Raw genomic sequence first — 21,775 nt, 5'->3', positions numbered from 1 at the left:
ACAAAGAGGTCATATGTTGCTGCAGGATAGGTCAAAAGAGCCTTCCTGCTAGGCCCCTCTTTGAAAAGGTCTTGCACGGGAAGAGGAGCTTCCACTGGGATGTGGTCTTGCTGAGGAATACTGTTGCTAGAGCCTGGCGCAATGGGTAGTTGGAAGGAAGAACACCCTGGACTGAGCCTTGGAGGGAGTCCAGGGCCAATGGGGAGAAGCCTGTGCCTCTGCGCAAGGAGAAGAGAGGCCCAGAAGAAGAATCAGGTGAAAGGCTGGCGCAGGGAGCCAGTGAAGACGGCTCCCTGCTGAGTTCAACCCCTTTGAAGCTAGGAGGGTGGCAAACAGGGCTCCTGGTGGCAGGGTCTGGCCCTCAGGTGCGTGAAGAGGCAAAAATGGGCAAGATATATGCCCCCTGAAGGTAGCTGACCTTTGACCTCTAATAGGACAGACAACGAAGCGCGTGGGGCTTCGCCTCCAGTCCTAGATGTGCCCCCGGGTGGGTCAGGTCCCAGGGGCTGTCCCCGGAAGCCGAGAAAGTCGGGGAGCGCTGTCGTGGTCCCCTTGAAAATCCACCCAAGCAGAGTGTCAGGAGCCCACCCTGGCCCCCGACTATACTGGAGGAAGGGGAGCATCATCGCGCCCCCCTCGAAGAGATCTCCGGGGCCCGGGACCCCCAACTCCTTGCCCCGGTGACTGCGGTGCAGAGGAGGGGTGTGTGCTGTCACGCGTCCCCCCTGGCAGGCGAAGGTAAAGCCGGGGAGTGCTGTCGCACTCCTCGCAAAGATTTCCCTGGGGCCTGGGACCCCAACTCCGGGCCCCGAAGATACGGCGAATGTCTGGGAGCGCCATCGCGCTCCCCGTGGAGATAACCCTATGGGGCCCGGGATCCCCAAATCCGGGCCCCGCGATGAGGAGGGGGAGTGCCGCTGCTCCCCCCCCCCAGGCGCGGGATGGCGGGGGGTGTGCCGTTGGACTCCCCCTGAGGACCCGCCGCTCGAGGAGAGGCCTCCGTATCTGCCCCCAGGCAGACTAAAATGGATGCACCGGCTCCCGCGGCCGCACACAAGGGTTTGGGCCGGATGGGGAGCAGGCAGGAGAAGCCAGGGTTGGGCTCCCTGAGCTTCAACACCTCGCATGTGGATAAAAATCCGATTGGCCACACTCTGCTAGTCCTACCAGCGTGTTGCCCCAAAGAATTTTGGTCCATGAAGTAGCGTCGGCGGGTACGCCTATGCCAAAAGTTTAAAATGAAAATGAGTGTTGCGTTAGCCATCCCTGGACACGTGTTTCGAGGTAGTTGCCTCTCGTCAGCAGGGAGTAGGTATGTGTGTGAAGTTGCTGCGTAGGCTGCCAAAAAATATTCTCAGGTAAAGTACCACTCAAGGCACGCAGGTGCGTAGCCAAGGGCTCGTCAGCCCCACCGGCTCAAGGGAGTCTGAATATAAACAAAAATCCGATTGGCCGCACTCTGCTAGTCCTACCAGCGTGTTGCCCCAAAGAATTGTGGTCCATGAAGTAGCGTCGGCGGGTACGCCTATGCCAAAAGTTTAAAATGAAAATGAGTGTCACGTTAGCCATCCCTGGACACGTGTTTCGAGGTAGTTGCCTCTCGTCAGCAGGGAGTAGGTATATGTGTGGGGTTACTGCGTAGGCTGCCAAAAAAAATTCTCAGGTAAAGTACCACTCAAGGCACGCAGGTGCGTAGCCAAGAGCTCGTCAGCCCCACCGGCTCAAGGGAGCCTGAATATAAACAAAAATCCGATTGGCTGCACTCTGCTAGTCCTACCAGCGTGTTGCCCCAAAGAATTGTGGTCCATGAAGTAGCGTCGGCGGGTACGCCTATGCCAAAAGTTTAAAATGAAAATGAGTGTCGCGTTAGCCATCCCTGGACACGTGTTTCTAGGTAGATGGCTAACGCGACACTCATTTTCATTTTAAACTTTTGGCATAGGCGTACCCGCCGACGCTACTTCATGGACCACAATGCTTTGGGGTAACACGCTGGTAGGACAAGCAGAGTGCGGCCAATCGAACCTCGCATGTGGATGTAAGGGGTCCAGGTGGGACCGGACCTTAACAGAAGAGATGTTGCGGCGTGAGACTGCCCACAATGGTAGCGCGGCTCTCCATGAGCAGCGGGTGAGCCGCTGCTCTGTTATACACGGGCATGAGCGAATCTCCCCATAATGCCTTGCAGGCCGGACCAGCCTGCAATGAAAAGCGGATTGTTCTCGGTGTGTGGTAACCCCAGGAGGATGAGGTTACCACTAAGTGGGGTTGAAGGTGCAGGGGGAGCTGCAGGAGCAACGCAGACTCCCCCAGCACAAAAGATGAAAGTCCCTCCCTAAGTCTCTGGGGGACTTAAAAGAAACAACCCCTCCAGGATTCAGCCATCATTCGAATTCAAACTTTTGCTGGAACTTTTGTTCCATAGCTGAGTGTAAGTGTTTGAGACCACACACCAGGTTTGAAGGGCTGAACTGGGGATGTCTTCAGTAAGGCATCCCCTAGAGGTGAGGAGTTGTAATTGCACAAGAGTTGCATATGCAGGATGTTGTTCCTTGTGTGGGACTGGAAGTCACATGTGAATTGTGAAAGCGTAAGCAAAGTGGGGTTACCGTGCTGGACATTCCCGCTAGGGTGTCAGCTGTACATCCTTAATCCTGTGATTGTAATGGTGATGCCTTTTTGCGGTTTTAATTGCAATGCATTATAAGTCAGCTGTACATGCTTAATCCTGTGATTGTAATGGTGATGCCTTTTAGGGGCTTTAATTGCAATGCATTATAACTGTTATCAGCTATGATAAGTACTGTCATTCTAAGTGATGCCTAAACATGTATTCTTGCTGCTACGTTGGGTGAAGAACAACCCAGACTGTTAGCCACTAAGATGTAGAGGTGTATACTGTATGGTCAGTATGAGATGCTCAGTCAGGATTATGTGTCACCATGGCAGGTGTGCCCATTCTAAATGTTAGTTGAGATAATGGGGCGGGTCGCCACTGGGATGGTGCCGGTGGGCAAGGCCCTCACTCCAGGTTATGGTCAAAATACTGCATTTGGGGCAAGATGATGTACATACATGGGAGTGGTGGTACTAGACCCCATTTCCCTGCGGGAGGGGTGGGAATGTTATGCAATGTCATGAAGTAATTCCAATTGCTTATTTACATTTGTAAATTGATGAATAGTATTGAGTTGTGTGTGTGTAATAAATATACTCTTCCTTTTTATAAAGCAAAGTAAAGTCTGGATAATCAATTATTGAGTGTTATTCCTGCGTACTGGTAAATGGCGATTACTAGCCCACACCACCTCCCTTGAGTAAGCCTTAGACTGCTCTGCAACGCTGCCCTCCGAGAGTCAAGTGCTACAATGGGGTGTTTGGTTCCCTGTGAAGGACAAATGTAGACATGTTATTTGTGCAGGCCTCACAGATACTGCCTCGTTTTTCAACATAGAGGAAGGAGGATGCCTTGAATTTGGACCTTTTTAAGGCCCTGAAAAGCCAGAAAGTACACAATTCAGATCCAGACTGTAATGGATTTTCAGATAATACTGTTTGTTTACAATAGAATTTATAGCTATGCAACGTAAGCTAACTGGCTGGCCAGACTTACTTCACTTTAACTCATAGACAGCATACGATTTGTTTTCAGATTCTATCCTATTAACTGGTGGCAATGGACAGTTGGTACAAGATGTGGTCTGTTCTCGTTTTCTAATTATTGACTTCCAAAAAATGGACAGACTTCCAAATTTGTAGCTATAGATTTTTCCCACTTCCTCTCAGAATGGGTTAAGCAAAGTGGCCTGGGCATCCCAAGGTGCAACATGTGGCCATTGTGCATGTACTGTAAAAGTGCTTTCTGCAGTCCCTCGGGATCAAGTCCATACATAGAGGAAACAAAATAATAAATAAAACAATGTTAAATCTCACTGGTGTAGCGTTACAACAGCATCCATCTCTTAAACACTAAGAAGAAAAAATCCTAGCCCACATCAACAGCACACAACAGAAAATCATACTGCCTCCAATTCCCTTTGGTCCATCCTCAAGTGGACAGACTGTAATCTCGTCTTGTAAGATGCAGTCACTGACATCCTTAACTCCCTCAAGGACCACCGCCTACAAAGAAAACATTCTGCAATTATCATATATCATGAAATTCCTCTTTGGGGATCCCTCACTACCCTTCTCAATATTGTCAACTCATTCAAGAATCGTTCATAGACCATCTCAAAACAGGACAGACCCCCCACTCCCCCCATTGTTGAAAGAAACCACCATGGACCCAGATAATCTTGCAGCCTTCTCCCTCACTACTCGCCTACCTTTCATCTTAAAACAGTTGAGAAAGAAATCTCCATTCACATACAAGCTCAAATTGCAAGAATAATCTTGAACAGGACCAAGAGTCCAGCTTCAGACCATGCTGCAACATGGAAACAGGCACCCTTCAAGTAGTCAATGGTGTGATGCTAATCACCTACAAGAATGAACCCAGCCTCCTGATCCTACGTGACCTTCCTGGACCCTCAAACATAGGGTGCCACTAAGCACTGATCCATGTCATAGAACTATGCATTTCCTTCTGCTACATGGCAGTGGTTCATGTGCTACCTTGTCAACCATCATTAGCTTTTACAGATGGGAGTGTTAAGATGTAGAAAATCCTTGTTTCCTACGGAGTACCCCAGGGCTCCATCCTGTCCACCATCATCTTCATCCCCGTTCTCTTCAAACTCCACATGGAACCATACTTCTGAAGACTGCTTTAGTATCCATTAGTACATTGATGACAACCATCTCTACCTTAAATTTTCTCAGTCTATGTCATCCAGTGACAAAACTCTTGTCTTGACCTCATCCTACCTAAAGCTCAATCCAACCAAGACAGATGTCTCCTGCTTGTCAATTACACCGAACATACACAGATACAAGCCTGGCTATCCGTAATTAACCTGGACAGCTTCTTCGCCCTGCTGATAGTAAATGCAAAATCAAATGGATTCACCCATGACACAGACCTCTCCTTCCAAGTAAAACTCTTTCGGAAGCTCTCTATCTAGATTGATGCTTTACAAATACCTTAACATATATGCATACTGAATAGGTCTGTTTTTAAAAATAAAGTTTATTAATAGGTGAGATTTTGTGTATTGCATGGTAATTGTGTATCATGGTGTGGATGGGTGATTAAGTGAAAGAATAGGTGTTTTGGAGAAAGGATAAATGTGTGACTGAATGGGCAGGTGAGCAGGTAAATGTATGAATATGTGGTTGGGTGAAGGGTTGAGGGGGTGGTTAAACCATATTGCTCTGTTAACTTTAATGTAGCCTCACACTGTAGTTTTATTAGTTTTGTTAAAACCTTCGGGTCAGATGCCATCCGATCTAAATCTGTGTACTAATGTATCACGAGTTATGTATGAAAGCTGGCTTTGTAGAAAAATCGATGATTTGCAGTCTTTAGTGTCACAATCTGTAGCCTCACAAGGAAACAGTGTGCACTTTCCTCTAACGTTGCGCTGCCTCTAGGGGATTGGTTTGGACCGGAGACTGCGTTTTAGCAAGGGTTGGTTTACATAGGACCTATGCAGTATACAGAAATGTACAGTGCACAATGAAGTAAGGAAAAGGCAGGGGGTTAATGCTTTAATGCTTTCACATGTGATAAAGGCTGATGCACCAATAAAGGAGCTCTTCTATCCTGATTGCTGACAGCAATTCTATTAATAATGTTGAAAGGGTGCTCATAGCTTATGATTCACATGAGTTATGTATCACCCATACATTATGACGTTATTGGTCGCACTGTGATTGTAAATAAATGCTTCTTCAGATTCATTACATTCTATCCGTGGACTTCATATACTTGTCTCTCTGCCTGAGTTTGGGCACTAGACTCATTCACTTTCAAATGTGTTGGCCAATCACATGATATATGTTTCAAATTTAGACCAGATAGGGTGCATTCAGGATGGCATAGCCGTAGGCATATATGTGTCAACCTTACTCGTTTTCAACAAAGATGGAAGGGAATTTTGAAATAAATGTGAAAGGGTAGGTCTAAAGAATATTTTACTGTGTGTAGTAATGATCTAGTCATGGCATGACCTCATTAAGTGGCCAAAAATTGAAATAAGGTATGTAGATCCCTTTAAACTCTGGCATATTGTTAAATCGGACCTTTCAATGAAGACTCTTTGTAGGTAGGCTCTTGAATCAATCAGGCGAAGGTTGAAGCTCCAGGGAAATGCCTGGAAACTCTGTGGGTATCTTCCTCCACACAAGAACACAATGAGGCATGTCCAGGGAATCACTGCGTTGCTATGAAGCTGCCGAGTGAGCCATTGGCATCATGCACTCCACCGTGAGACTCCGCTGTATTCATTGTGAGAGCTGCACTTGTGCCATGGCGGGAGAAGGGCACAAGCCAGTGGATTTAATTCTAAGATAAGCAACATCTAGAACTAACCTGCTCTGTGCCACCTCATCTTACCAACATACAGGATTTAAGACTTAATTAGCTGTGGAAAAGGACAAGACACAACCCATTCTTGGATTCAGAAACTGAATAAGGATGTCCTTATTTGTACTTTCTGTGCTAAGGGCCTCCAACCTTTACAGTAGTAATTATCAAGAGCTACGAATAACATAAGTACTATACACATAAGAAGCAATTGTATTAATGCCCACCCTATGCAAGATTACCATCTGTGATCATCTCAGTGCGGGATTACCAGAAATTATGTAAATACTTGTTTTTAAAAAACTTGACCCTCTCTACAAGGGTGATACGTAAGCGCCACAACTGCAATGCCCCTGGCACCAAGGTAACCATACCAAGGCAATAATATTAGTAATACATTTCCCAATGCTGCATGATTTATCATTCAAATATCAGTTTTAAATTTAGTATGCATATTATGAGGTTTGAAAATACACACATTTTCATCTTGCATACTCACTTTTCAATTCTGGTATACATATATTAATTTAACCAAGAAAAAGCTTCTAGTTTAGTAGGCTGGGCTGCACACAGGAGAACTACTCACAGGTAACTGGAGACCTACCAGTAGCTCACGAGCTACTCGTTGCAGAAGCCTGTTCATCATCTGAACAGGTGTGTCGAAACTTGTGCAGACTGCGTCACCTTCTCCAGCATTCTCAAGCAGGCACCTATTGCAGCCTGATCTGTCAAATCTTTGATCCTGCACAGCGTTCGAATGTCCTGTTGGCTAGGTTCGTGCTATACGAATACCCCAAATATGTATTTATACATACATGCATGGATTATGTTTGGTGATATCTCTGCCATTGGTGCTAACACATGTACCCTTAAATATTAACCAAAGAAATAATGACTAATCTTGTTGTAGAAGAATGATCTCAATATTGGAGAAAAACACATAACGCAGAACAAATTTGAATGAAGCCTGCTACATTTATACATACGTTGTAAAGGCAGAGAGAGCTCTTTTGCAAATTACATCTTTCTGGATATTCAAGACTAATAAGAACACTTTTTACTAAACAAACTCTTAAGAAAATAGTTTTATGTTCGCTACATTTGGACTACTCTTTTTCACTTAAACCATACCAAACCATTTAAGGCGTTGTTACCCTTTAGCCGAGAGTATGTGTAGGAACTTTAAATTTCGTTTTAGATATCTGATGTTCTTGTCATTATGGCATTGAACTCCTTACGTTGTTTGGACAAATATGCTCTTACGTTAATTTCAGAGAATCTTCTATTACAGTCCTTCGCTCAATAGAATTACCAGATACTCCAAAAACCTCTTGTTTTTACCCTGATGATGACCATTGGATTAGTCCGCCCTGGTTGAAACATCGCCTGATAAAAGTCGAATTACAGAGTCACTGTCCCTATATATATTACCATCACCACTTATTTTTAATCACCTCGGCTTTGTAGTTTTGTGTCTATTTGCATGAACAGGGTTCTGAGCACTGCGCAGTCTTGTGAAAGATAGGCCTCCCATAATTTTCTTTTTATCTTAAACATTTATATTTTGAGAGAAATGCATATTTAATGCATCCAGTCTTTCTGTTTTATTTGTAATTTACACCAGAAACTTGATTATTTTTTTTTCTTTTTTTTCTTTGCCTGTTCTTCCTGTGTATTAAAAGCAAAGTATGGGGCTCTGTTGAGCCCACATTGAAATTATATAAAGTGTTCAGACAAACCATGTTCCATTAAATGCAATACCATAACAAAGGAGAGACACCGTAGAAAACTGCAGTAGACGTGCCACCCTACTATCAAGCATATCATTTGTAAGTCATGCCTTCTGGTTTCGCAAATTGAAAACGATCGAGACTTCCCCTGTATGCATGTGCCTGTCATAGCTACAGCAGTAAAACACATTAAAAACACTGTTTTCTACCTGATTTGCGGAAACTGGGTTTTTTGCGTCTTCAAGTAGATTAACATTCCTTGGTTATGAAGAAAATTCTGGATTGATATAGACAAAGGGCCTGATTCTGACCATTGTAGTCGGACCGCTAGGCTGCGGCATCGCAGTTCGGGAGACAGCCTCCAAGCCAGCAGCATCTTAACCACTGTATTCTGAGTTGACCGATGGGCCGGTGGTGTGCCAGCGGCGGCCTCGCAGCGGTGACATGCTTCGATTCACAGAATGAGCCAGAAAGCATTGCCGTCACACTGCAGCGCCTGCACTGTCGTGTACGCACGGTTAAAATGCACCATGTTGTGCATGGCACACAGTGCGTGCACGACAATGCAGGCATAGAGGGGCACAACATGTGCCCCAAGCCACAATGCCTAATGGCTGAAAACGTCTGGGGGCCCTGTTTGAGGCCCCTTCCCTGCCTTTCTGCCTCCCTTTTCATGGCGGAATCCCTGCCATGAAAAGGTCGGCGTAAAGGAAGGTCGGAATAGGCACAGCAGTACTGGCATCAGCACCTCCTCCATTCTCCACCGCTTTCCACACTGCTTCGGGATCCACTATCCTGGCAGTGGTGGCTGTGTTCTGCCAGGGTCAGAATTGGGCAGTCGGACCGTCGAGGTTGCGGTGGTCGGACTGCCACCACATGTAAGGCGGTCTTGGGACCACCGTGCTCATAATAAGGCCCTAAGTGCAGAAACCTATTCACTGTCTCCTAAATGGAAGAAATATGTCCTTGACATTTTTAAAGCCTTGAGTTACCTTTTTGGGTAACAAAAGAAGACGGGTTTCTGTGACCATCTCAAATTTTTAGCTCACTTGGGAATATTTAGGTACTAGTGAGAAAACACCAAAGCATGAACGCTGAAACTTGATGAGTAGCCTTGGAGCCCTCAGTAGATCAGCAGCACCACCAGGGTCAAGATATAGGCCATAAATACCACGCCGTTTCCCCAGCATACTGAAGAGCATAGAGAATAAAGCAAATATAAAAATTACATAGTCTCTTCTTTTACCAGATTACAAAAAGGAGTGGTCTGTTATGGATTACTTCTCTTATTTGACACCATTGAAGGGTACTTTATTAACCTTGAAAATCATATATATTTTCAGGGTTTCCTTGGTACTCTAGCAGAGATACCCCCTTTATTTTACTCGCTTTTGAAGCAGAAAGAATACTTGATAATGCCAAACAACACTGGAAATTTGGTTTGGGAGTTGGATAAAGTATTAAACAAAATGGAATTTTAAATGAGTTTCTCTTATTTACAAATCCACAGTACAATAATAGGCTTTATGTGTCAGTTAACAGCTGGGGTGCTATAGCCTGCACACAGGGGCAAACGGTGATTAGGATGTATCCTCCAACTGTATGCCATTGCGGTTAGAGGCAGCCCGGCTCTGGAGTATGCATTGCTTCTGGGCGGTGCTGGGGGTGTTGAAGCCTGATCGGGCTTCAGGGAGGCACCACGGTGTTTCAAGTGGTGGTAGACTGGGTTGGATGTTGAGACGCCAGGGTTGCTGTAAGCACAGAGAATTCTGTTGGGCAAGAGGCCATTGAGAGAGATTGCTAGCGATGTCACTAGTCCAGATATGGGAAAAGATAAAGCCTGTAAGGGCCAACAGACCAACGCCATCACCCAATATGCTCTGCCGCAAGGTCTGACGATGCACAGCACGTGCTAGATGGGACCCCTGGTCCCTGACGCAGAAGGGAAACCATCGAGACCAGCTCTACTTGAGGCAATTCAGGGATCTCACACTGCTCTGGAAGGTAAAATCAACACTGTCCGATATTGCCACCCTCAAACAATGAGTCACACACCTCACAGCTATTACTAAGGCGCTTGAGGAGGGCCCCCACAACGCTAAGGATGCCTGGCCTCCACCTTGGGGGTGCCCAGGAGTGGACGCCTCACAGGGAAAGCCAGGATGGGTTCCTCAGCGGTATTCGTACAAGCGCCTTGAGACCCTTGCGGGTGAGTAGTGCGCTATACAAGTATCAATTTACATTTTTAGAGAATAGGGCAGAGGATGCTAAGGGCAGATACAGGCACAACAACTTGCTCCTGGTAGGGTTCCTGAAACGTGCTGAAGAGTGGCCACCGAGATGTTTCTGGAGAAGTGGATCCTTGACGCCCTTAGACGGGCGGGTCTGTCCCCGATGTTTGCTGTGGAGAGGGCACATCGGGCATTGGTACTGAGGCCCCACCAAGGCACCGCTTCTCAGGCGGTCATTGCGTGGATTTTCAACTACTCGACAGCCACTGCATTGTCAGAGCTGCCAGGAAGGCAGAGAGCTTGAAATTTGAGAACCACAACATTGCCATCTTCCTGGATTACACACGTAAGGTGCAAGCCCAAAGACTATCGTTTGTGGAGGTCAAGCAGAAGCTGCGGAACATGGATCTCTCCTACATATTGCTGTTCGTGGCAAAGCTCAGGGTGGTAGCTCAGGGAAAAACGCAATTCTTTGAATGGCCTAAAGATGTCTGGGAATGCCTGGAACAGTGGGACAAGGTGCCGATCTGAGACCGAGGGACATTGAGGACGAACCACTGAGGAGGGTCTGGGAGAATGCGAACGGCACGGCGAAGGCATACTCTGGGCTGCCTTGCCGGATGGAGGCTGCTCGATTCCTTAAATACTGGTGCAGGAGGATGGTAGGCTGATGGATGAACAGATGGATGGTACCAACTTGCCCCCCCTCCCACTCTGAGGGGTGATATGGATGTTGTTACACCCACCCCCTCAAGAACTGCTGAACTACAAACTGAGTGAGGTTGCAGCAGACTCGGTGGGAGGTGGTTGGTCTATGACACTGGTGTATAAGTAACTTTGGAGCCCAGAGCTAAGGAACAGTTGCGGCAGGATGGGGCTCCTCAGTGAACTGTGTGAAGGGTGGGGTGTATTGATTCAATGATGGAGATTTTATGTTTTTTTGTTCTTCCTTTTTAATTCTTTTTCACCTGACACTGTGTTATTATGACTGTAAGCTACGGAGAGTATGTAGGGCTGGGTAGGGCAGCTGGAGTGAGACCTGGTGTGAGGCTCCGCCCTAGTTTGGGGGGAGTAGTGCTGGATTGATGCGCTCCTGCGCATTGTGAAGAAGTAGTGTAGTTGTCTGTGTGAAGGCTAGACACGACTAGGGAAAGGTGTACCAGTGCTTCTCATAGTATAGAATGGTGAGCGATGCTATATGTTTGTTTCTTGTTGTTTGGTGATAGCCCAGGGTGGGGTAGGTGGAAAGGGGGGAGGGTTGCGCACAGGAGAGTTTGGGGTGTTATTCAGGTGCATGCTACTGCTTGGAAAAGGTTGATGTTGTGTGTAATGTCAGGCCACAAAGAGGTGCAGGGTTCCCTGGAAGAGGGGACAGCCAGACTCTGGGAGAAGGGTTCCGGCAGGTGCTGAGGGATGGTAAGATGCGCACGTGTAAAATAGTCACATGGAATGTTAGGGGCCTGGGTGGTTACTTGAAGAGGCACAGGTTGCTTTCCTACCTGTGGTATACTCTGAGGCGACCAGACCGGGTGGTAAGTCTTGGTGCAGGGGGCGCTAGATGGAGTTAATGTGACCATTTTGAATGTGTGTTCCCCCATTGTGGACCACAAGAAGTTCTTTTTGCACCGGTTGACATTAGTGATGGACAACATGGCGGATCGCTTTAACTGTGTCCTGGGTGCAGATATGGACAGGCAATCCTCCCTGTGCACACACCAAACCTGGTATGACAGAGTCCCAGAGAGCAGTTATGCACAATCTGGGGTGCAGGGGATATATGGCGGGACCTCTACCTGACTAGGAAGGAGCTCTGCTATTCAGCTACTCATGACACCTAAAGCACACTGGAGCCCGCTCTGGGGACAGCGACCATAACGGCGGAAATTCAGTCAGCCGCATACTTAGGCAGATATCTGTCAGACCACTCCTCCCTACTCTTGGGGTGGGGGGTGTGCGGGGCTCCCGGAATGGGGGCGGTCTGGTGCCTACAGGCAGAAGCCCTGCAAGATGCCACATTCAGGCACGCGATCGGGAAGGCGATCTCCTAGTATCTGGGGGGTAACTGGGGCTGGTGTACTATGGGACAGCGGGGTACTGAGTGGGAGGCACAGAAAGCTGTGATCCGGGGGAAGTGTCTTGACCAAGTGTGTGGTATCAGAAGGCAATTGCAGAGAGAGCTCACGGAACTAGCGGGCAAACTCACTGAGGCCCAGCGTGGGGAGTCTGCTTCCCTGGGAATTGAGGGGCACGCTGGTGACACTGCAGAGATGCCTTGGAGACACTTAGGATAGGCTCGATAGGCTGAGGAGATGGTAGTGCAGACAGTAGCTGCATCAGGCGGGTGATAAACCTGGGAAACTGTTGGCATGGCTGCTTAGTCGAGGGACGAATAGCACGCCCATAGTGGCTTTGCGGAGGCAAGATGTGTCACTAGCTTTTTCCCAATTGGTTATCAACAATACATTGAGGCAGCACCTGCGCAAGCTATATGGTGTTGGGGAGGTGGCATTGAGGCTGACCCCCGACGTAGTGACTGGTTACTTAAATGGGGTGGAACTGCCGGTGTTGCCTTTTCTATTGAGGGAGGAGTTGGACATGAACATCACTATTGGGGAAATGAAGGAGGCCTTGGGCAAGATGAACCGAGACAAAGCATCAGGTGGTGATGGCTTTCCAGTGGAGTTTTACCAAGCTTATGAGGTGCAGCTGGCAGTGCCCTTACTTGAGGTTTTTGGTGAGGCTAGGGACAGGGGGGGTCCCCCCTCCACCCCGCACTCAAGGAGAGAGTGATTTGCATGATTCCAAAGCCCGGTGGGGGGGGGGATGAGCTGTGTCTGTCGACCTACTGGCCCCTCACCATGGTTAATGCAGACACCAAGGTGCTGGTGGAGCGCTTGAGGGGTGCAGTGGTCTCCCTGGTACATGTGAATCAATGTGGCTTTATGCCAGGACATAGCACTGCTCTCAACCTGCGCAGAATATTGCATGTGATGCATTCTGTGCACTGTAGTGGAGATGATTTAGCCCTGGGGTCGGTGGACATCACCAAGGCATTTGATACCTTCAAATGGACATATCTGATGCAGGTACTCCGGAAGATGGGTTTTCGGACCCAACTTCATTTAATGGGTTAGGTTTCTCCATTAGGCCTCCAAGGCCAGGGTGCGTAGTGGTGGGGTAGTGCCCGATGGGTGGGAGCTGCAGATGGGCATGCAACAGGGCTGCCCCCAGTCCCTGCTCCTGTTTGCGCGGCCGCTGTAACCCCTTGCGGTGAGGCTTCGCTGCAAGATGGCGGAGTCTGGTATCAGGGTGGGAGATATCATGCCTCTTCTTTAGCTGTATGCGGATGATGTTTTGCTCTCCCTCTGACGCCCTATGAGGTGATGCCTCTGCTGATTGCCTGACTGGAGGATTTTGGTGTGGGGGCAGACCTACATATAAATAGACGCAAGTCCCTGGTTTTCCCACTTGGGCACTTCAAGGGATCCCGAAAGGGGATTTAGCCCTGCTGGGGCTGAGATGAGAGACTAAGGTGTTCCAGTATTTAGGTATTATGGTTAGACATACGTTAGATAGTCAGCGGGAACATAGAATTGACCCGCTGGTGAGTGGCCTCACGAAATCGGTGCAGTTCTGGAACACGTTACTTCTCTCGATGGTGGGGAGGTTTGCAAAGGCAAAAAATGGTGTTCCTACCTAGGTGTTTATACATCATACAGAACGCGCTCTATACTCTGCCCTGTAGTCTTATTAAAGCCCTTGATATGCTTATGGTCTCCCTGGTTTGGGCAGGGAAGAGGAGCAGAATAACATTGCTCCTTGCCGAACGAGATATCTTGGAGGGTGGCTTGGGCCTCCCGGATCTGGAACTCTTTTATTATGCCTCTTAACTGCAACATGCGGCACACTGGGTGGTGAAGGATGACAGCTGGGTGAAGGGTATGTGTGGCGTGCACTAGTTGTTGGCATTACTCATGAGGGGCTCAAGGCAGCTGATGTATTTCCCCTATTTGCTGCTACAGGTGGCGGAGGTGTGTAAGCGCACAGTCACTATTTGCAGTGGTGGGGGGGGGGGGGGGACAGGCGAGTACCGTGACTGAGATCTGGACGGACTTCCCCACAACCCCCAGACAGACAGATACGCTGCAGTTGTTGCTCACAGTTGAGGCACCACGGCATATGGTGACAGTACTGTACACATTTCTTAAGGCTGATAGAGTTACAGCTGAACCGGCGGCGCGTAGAGCCTGGGGGGAGCAGCTGGAGCTCCCACTGATGGACAGGGAGTGGAGTGTAACTTCTGAGCTGGTCAAGCGAAGCTGATAAATTTTAACGATGTACACCGTGCGTACCTGCCCCCGGTCAAGCTTGGTCGAATGTACAAGGATAGGGAAGCGGACTTCCCTAGATGCGGAGGTAAAAATGCTTCCCTTTTGCTCATGGCGTGGGCTTGTCCCAGGGTGCATAGGTACTGGGCGGATGTGGCATAATGGTTGCATGTAGCTACAGCATTGCCTTTTGAGATGTCACCCCAAGTGTGTTTACTGGGGATTGTAAAGCGACCCAAGTCCCTGGTGCTGGCCAAACAACGGGTGGTTATGGGTTGGTTGGGTGAAAGTGTCCCTTCTCTGGTGCTATGGGTGAAGGACGTTACTGAGTGGGCCCTAGCTGAGAAGACACACATGAAACTTACACGCCTTGATGAAAAACTGCAGGACAATCTAGAGGCCTGGGCCACGATGCTGGAAGTCTTACAAACGTAGATGGATAGGGGTAGCGCTTAGGGTTCGCAGTCACAGGGGGTGGCGCACACTGCTTCACAGGGGAAGCCATTGGTGGGGGAGGGAGGGGCAGAGGATCCACCTTAGTGCTTCTTGGATCAAGCCAGGGGACTAGTCACCTGGGAGTTGAGACTTTTTCCTTCGTCCAATTAAGGGCCTGGATGATTCCATGATAACTGACTAGAAGGGTCGAGTCTGGAGAGATGGTATGGAGGGTCGGATCCTCCTGGCAAATGCAAATGGGATTGTCATGCACACTGAGTACATATACCGTTTGCTGTTTTCTTATGTTTTTTTTTCTGTTGATTGTATTGCCATACACTACAACACCTAAACCAAAAAAGACAAATATCATGTAATTATGCAATTCCTTATTCCCATACTGGTTACTGCTTTTAAACTTTGCAAATGCTTTCACTTTCATTACTCGAGGCCAGAAAACTATTTTTAATTCTTCAAGATTTTTCTGCACTTCTCAGTCCTCACTTCCAGATAAGAAAAAAGGCTTAGTTTTATACCACACTCCAACACCCATTTAACTGCTGTCATGATCATTTCCTTATGTCTGATACTGGTCGCTGTACTGGGGAGTTTTGCTGTCACTCTTTTATTTTGATCTCAAGTGGGTCTTCAACCAGTGGCATCCATCTTGTCAATATGGTACTCTTCTGCGTGCATTAATGTCTTTCGCTGAAGTAAGCAAGACTTTTCTCCAGAAATGATCGCATCATTGAAACTGGTCTCAACTGGTCTCAACCACTTTTCAGAGAGCAAAATAAAAACTCCTCTCTTGGCCACCAATTCCATAGTTGGCTTCTTCCTCTTTGGTGAACTCAACCCAGACGGTTTCAATGCTGCCACATTAATATCCTTAAAACATGTGGAAACTCATCTTTTTGGTATCAAATCCCTAATCCTCTCATCTCACTCCAGTGAACTTGCCCTCTTTGGAGGCAAGGCTGCCACCCTATCTCCTCCTCACTTATACACCGTTCCATAATCTCACCACCCACAAAGAGAAAGATTATGAATGTTAATGGTTTCTTAATGAAATTTCACAATTACCTTCATGTAAATGTGGCATTTGCCAAAAGAATAGGCACACTGACCTGAAAGGTTACCTCCTTACTCAAAAGAAGTGTTCTCGGTCCATCAATCCTGGGAACTACACCAGCCTGTATCCAACATTAGTATCACACAGTTCAAATATGATCTTTCTCTGTGCAAGGCTTTTAAAGTAAGTCATTAAGGCAACTGTAGCTGACTATCAACCGTGTTCCCTAGAAATGATGTTGAGGATTGCCATTCTTTGAGGATTGCAAATAATTCTGACTACTTTGAAGAAGGACCATTTTAATTCAGGTTGATCTGGATAGGGTGTAATCTTATGATGAGCATTAACGTTCACTTTCCTGATAATTTCTTAAAGTATATTTTTGGATTTCTGAACGCCACCACAATCTTAGTTAATTCTGTCACTTTGCCAAACAACAATTGCTCTATATTAACAACAATAGAAGAGCCATAGAAACCAACACCTCCTACAAGCTAATCACCGATAACCTGTGGAGCATCAACATCTACATCTGCGTGCATACCATAACATAGTCCTCTTTCTCTTCCATACCCTGACGTCTGAAGCTTTCCATTACACATCTGCCACATAACCCAGACTGCCAAACAAAACTGAAATGTTTACTCAGTATGTGCTCCAATATTCTCCATGTCTATTACAAACAGCACCTCACCAAAGAGCAGCAGGTAAATGGCGGATCCTTTGTAGGGACCTGGCTAAATTAACTGTAAGTCTCAAAATTGCATATAGGTCTTTGTCCAGTCATGATTCACACTACCTTCATAAATGTAAATGATTTTCCACTTATGGCGCTGAAATGCAAAACTTTAAAATGTGCCTTCATCTTCAGGATCAACTTGGGCTACTGCCGACATCGGCATTACAGAGCCTTCCGTAACAAATGTATTGACTCCTTATCCAACTTACCTTTGCAATACTATAGCTTGTGTTACTTGTGGACTTTCTCACCGGTATGGATTCACCCACCTCCAGTCCCCCATCTATACACTAAAATCTTCTTAGATAATGCTGCAAGTCTCGTATATGAAGCAACGTTTTTATTCAAGCATGCTTCTACTGTCTGGCATCTGCTACACAGAAAAATATTTATCATATATTGTGCCTCCTCAAATATCCTGAGATGTTGCCTTTTCAATTCTCGTATCCTTTAAAGAAACCTCAAATCATGGTATTTAACTTTTTGCTTTGACATAAATAAAGCCTACCTGAAACATCTCACATCCAACAATGTTCTTGCTTTTCTCTGATATTCTCAGGCACCTTGCCCATATCAGGTGTTCAACCCTATGCCTAGTCTTCATGGCCACAGCATCACTTTTGTCTGTTAATTTCCTGCCCCCACATAGAGCTCAACCACAGGGACCTCCCACGTGCAACCTTACTTCAATAATTCTACACAAAATGCTCCTGTTTGAGATTCCCCAACCATAATTTGGTTCGCCTTAATCCTAGACAACATCAGTTAATACATTTGCCTGTGTACGCCACAACACCATCCACGCAGGTCTTCCTCTCTACCTCCGAGAATAACGTCATACCTCAGGAGGTAAAAGTATGGCACGAGGAAAAACAACAACCTCATTAAAATCCTTAAAAATCAAGAAGAAAAATGCCAATCAATTAAGGTTTCTCCTGCCTGGCCCTTGGCTTTGGAACTTCAACCCAGAGGCTAGCAAACTGTTGTTCAGGAAAAACTTTGGTATGTATCTATTGTTCAAAATACCTTTCCTGGAGTAGCCCCCCTTTCTAATTCCTATCAACCTAACAGAGGTCCCAGGCACACCCCACCCACTTAGTTTCCCTCTGAAGCTTCCCTGTTCCTTATGCCAGGATTTCTACACCATTATATTTCTCCTTACCTATACTTGTCTGAAAATATTATCTGAATTGTTAATCTGTTCTTTGTAAGGTGCCCCATTATCCTTCTGCTAAATCCACAAATACCATAATAAATAAATAAGTACTGTCACCGGCTCATACCCACCCAGTGCCACCCTAAAATGAACACTGCAAATACACTTTTAATTTCAAAGGGTTTTCGCCAAAACCCCACCCAAACCCAAGGCCCATAATAGCTACTAAGTAATATCTCCAAATGCTAGAGAACCCTGAATCTTATCTGTACCAGAGTGTCCTGCAAACATCCAAGACAGTATAAGCATACGTCGGCAGGTTTTCTACAAAAAGCTAAATATTTTGACTTCCCAAGGGATGTTCCAATACTATGAATTACCATGAGTTTTTCTCATTAGTATAGTTTATTAGAGTCGGAACTAACTGAGCTCCAAGATGACATGCCTAATTGGAGCTCTCCCTACAGGTATCATTTTTCCTTCGCACCACCACTGAAGCAGGACCAGCACACTAAGTTTTGAGCGGATTCATAAAAAGGAACTATGGAAGCAAAATGGAACTCCTTGTAGACCCTAACTTGTGGCTTTTTTGGTGACATTCCAATAGATCCACATCTTCAATACTATGCTGCCCAGGATGAGGGGTTTCACTTGTGAAGATCCAGCTTTGGCTAGTCACGCCTGAGTCTGGATTCCTAATCTCATGGAATGATGAAACGAGAGACAAAGATGGGAAAGATGGCTGCTTTCTTTGTTTTTTTTTAAATGTATTTAAATCTTCACAGCTGTAGCCAGGATTGGACTCCTTAAAACCAAGGAGTAAAGTAGCAAATTATTGGAAATAGGCCAACAGTATTGGGGAGACGTGTTTATTTGCAAATGAGCACATGCACACTTTGTTATTTTGGACTTGACCTACATAGACCTAGCTTTCATCAACAGTTAAAGTTCTTAAGAATGCTTCCGGCTGCTCTCACTGTCTGGAAGCCAGATTTTAACCTACCATGCCTTATTCCCCAGTGGTTAATCTTTCCTCTATATTCAAGTACATATATATATATTTTTTAACAGAGTTTTATATAGCACGAACTTGACCCGGTATCTGGTATCAGAGCGCTTTACATAGCACCAGTGGTGTTACATGACGACACATTCATTTTTGTTAGGCACGGGGAGACTAAGTGATTTGCCCAGAATCACAGGATGTTCAGCGTCATTGCCAAGACTCGAACCCGGTTACCCAGATTCGAGGTTAGGCCAACTCCTCTCCCCTAATAATATTAGTAGCAAATATTTTCACCATTCTCTGACTAAGTTTCCATTCTTGCATCCACATTTTCATTATTTGCATTCAGGCGACCTTTATTTTATAATACTTTACCAGTATCTTTTTTGGCCAATCAAAAAAGAATGGTACGTATCTTAAGTAGCCCTGCTGGAGTCATATTGCGAAATTCCTGCAAAATGCTTGTTAAACTCGTTTTGTACTTCAGCCACTGTCACAAATAATGGTAAATGTTTGGCAGAAGCAATCCTAGTTCCTTTGAGCCGGTTCCGTTTCAGGATACAGAGTAGTCCATTTCGATTGGAGAGGATGTAGCCTTACGGCTAGAGGGGTCGACCGCCAAGCTGGGGAACCGGGTTCGAGTCTCGGCAATGATGTTCAACATCCTGTGATTCTGGACAAATCACTTAATTTCCCCATACCTACCAAAAATGTTTTGTCCATCTGTAACGAAACTGGTGCTCATGTAAAGCGCTCTGATACCTGATGTCTCGGGTCTAGTTCGCGCTATATAAACCTCCCCCCCCCCCCCCCCCCAATTTTAATTTATTTATAACCCCCCCCCCCCTCATCCCGCCCCCACTGCTATAACTGAGACCACATTACAATTCAGACATGTGCTATAAGCATTTTTTACATATGTTTTTATTGACAATCTTGTGTAGGTACTTTATGGAGAAATAGGACAGCAACTATTGAAGCCTTGCAAACCATTACACAGCGTGATTTCAAATGTACATCAGAGACAGTGACACGTCCCCTAAGTCCATTGTTGGGTGCAGTGGACCTGTGTGCTATGAGCATGACATAGCGAAGCATTAAAATGAAGACAGGAAAGTATATGATTAACAAACTCTTAATACCAAGAACAGTTTGAGCCCCTTGGATACAGGCTGCGATCTCTCACCATCGTTGGGTAGAGGGACCCGAAGAGTTGGGACCCATCTGGGGTAAAAAAGGGATGACATTTTACAAGATGGTATCCTAGTAGGAAACCCTGCAGGTCAGCGTGGTGGAGTAAACAAATACAAACCGTCCGCCTTTGAGGTAGGATTTTCCCAAATAACTTTCTATTTATGATAGAATTATGATAACAAGACTATTGCCTTGGTTTCAGATTAATGTACTTATTGTTTAGTGCCAAGAGGGCTGTGAAATATTATTATGAATGAGATTCTTAAGTAACTGTGCCATAGTTGGTGTCATCTTGCTAGTATATTTGACCCCTAATTATTGGCTTTACCTTTTCCCTGCTCAATAATGAGTCTTTCATTGTTTGATTGTTAAGTTTGATGACATTGCCGTACCTTCTGGGGAGGTCCTCTTGAATTATGCATAATACTCACAGAAAATGTCCCAGGTACCTTCCTTTACAGATGCTAATCACATTTTGTTGGCATCAAACACTGTCCTAATTGTGTGGCACATATGCAGTTTCGTGACTTGCTAAAGCAATATAGTAGATTTTTGTTCCCTGGACTTGAACATCTTTATCTGAGCTGATGAGCGTAATTACGGTTCACATCATATTGCACCACGTGAAAGAATTCAGCAACCATATTTTATCTCTTCTTCCCTATTGGATAATTCCCTTTCACACTAAACTTTAGGTCTGGTGTTAGCTAAGACCTTTAGATTTTACTAAAATTATATGTATAGTATAGTTACTTATGTATAATACAGTTACTTCCAGACAGCCTTCTTCTTCCGTTCGTCTGATATGTCATTCACACTTTACTTTCACCCACTACAGCATGTGGCATTGATCAGCACACTTAAGTCATTGGCTAACTTAACTGTGATTGATGGATGGCATTCTTCCCTTTCTCAAGGAACATATCTGCACACAAAAAAAACAGTTCCCTACAGTGCCTGGGACTGCTATGACATTGTGGACATTTTGAAACATATTTATTATTTTGGCGAGGGTTCTGACAGCTCCCTCAACATTAAAGTTTTGCAAAAACCATGACCAAACAAAACAAGCATTGACAAAGTTGAAAGGTTGACAGCCAGGGCCAGACCTGTTTGACTTTGCCAATGCTTGTTAATCTTGGTTTTTACTTTTCTAGATCCAACAGTTTGGCCTTGATCATTTTTATTTTGTTAGTTGAATCTTTTATACACTGTCCACAATAATTGTTTGTAAATTGGTCCTGTACAAAAAAGGGTATAGAGGAAATGCTGCAGATTTAAAACCGTGATTGTCATTGTTCGAATAGTAAATTACAATATCACCTTCTCTGTTCAATAAGCGTATATGAGATAGAGTTATGGAGGGTTGGGGGTGTTTGAAGGGTTAACAGACGTAATTTTACTTGAGAGGTGTG

The 21,775-nt window shown here is 45.8% G+C and overlaps 1 protein-coding gene across 2 annotated transcripts in view; it reads left to right on the top strand.

Moving 5' to 3' along the window:
- Positions 1–21,775, top strand: part of AGPAT4 (1-acylglycerol-3-phosphate O-acyltransferase 4) — a 396,016-nt gene that overhangs the window by 19,554 nt on the left and 354,687 nt on the right. The window lies entirely within an intron of this gene.

This window comes from Triturus cristatus, chromosome 6, assembly GCF_964204655.1.
Source record: "Triturus cristatus chromosome 6, aTriCri1.1, whole genome shotgun sequence".
In the NCBI taxonomy this organism is placed as follows: Eukaryota; Metazoa; Chordata; class Amphibia; order Caudata; family Salamandridae; genus Triturus; species Triturus cristatus.
The sequence above is the reverse complement of the archived record's forward strand: the minus strand, read 5'-3'. Positions and strand labels throughout refer to the sequence as shown.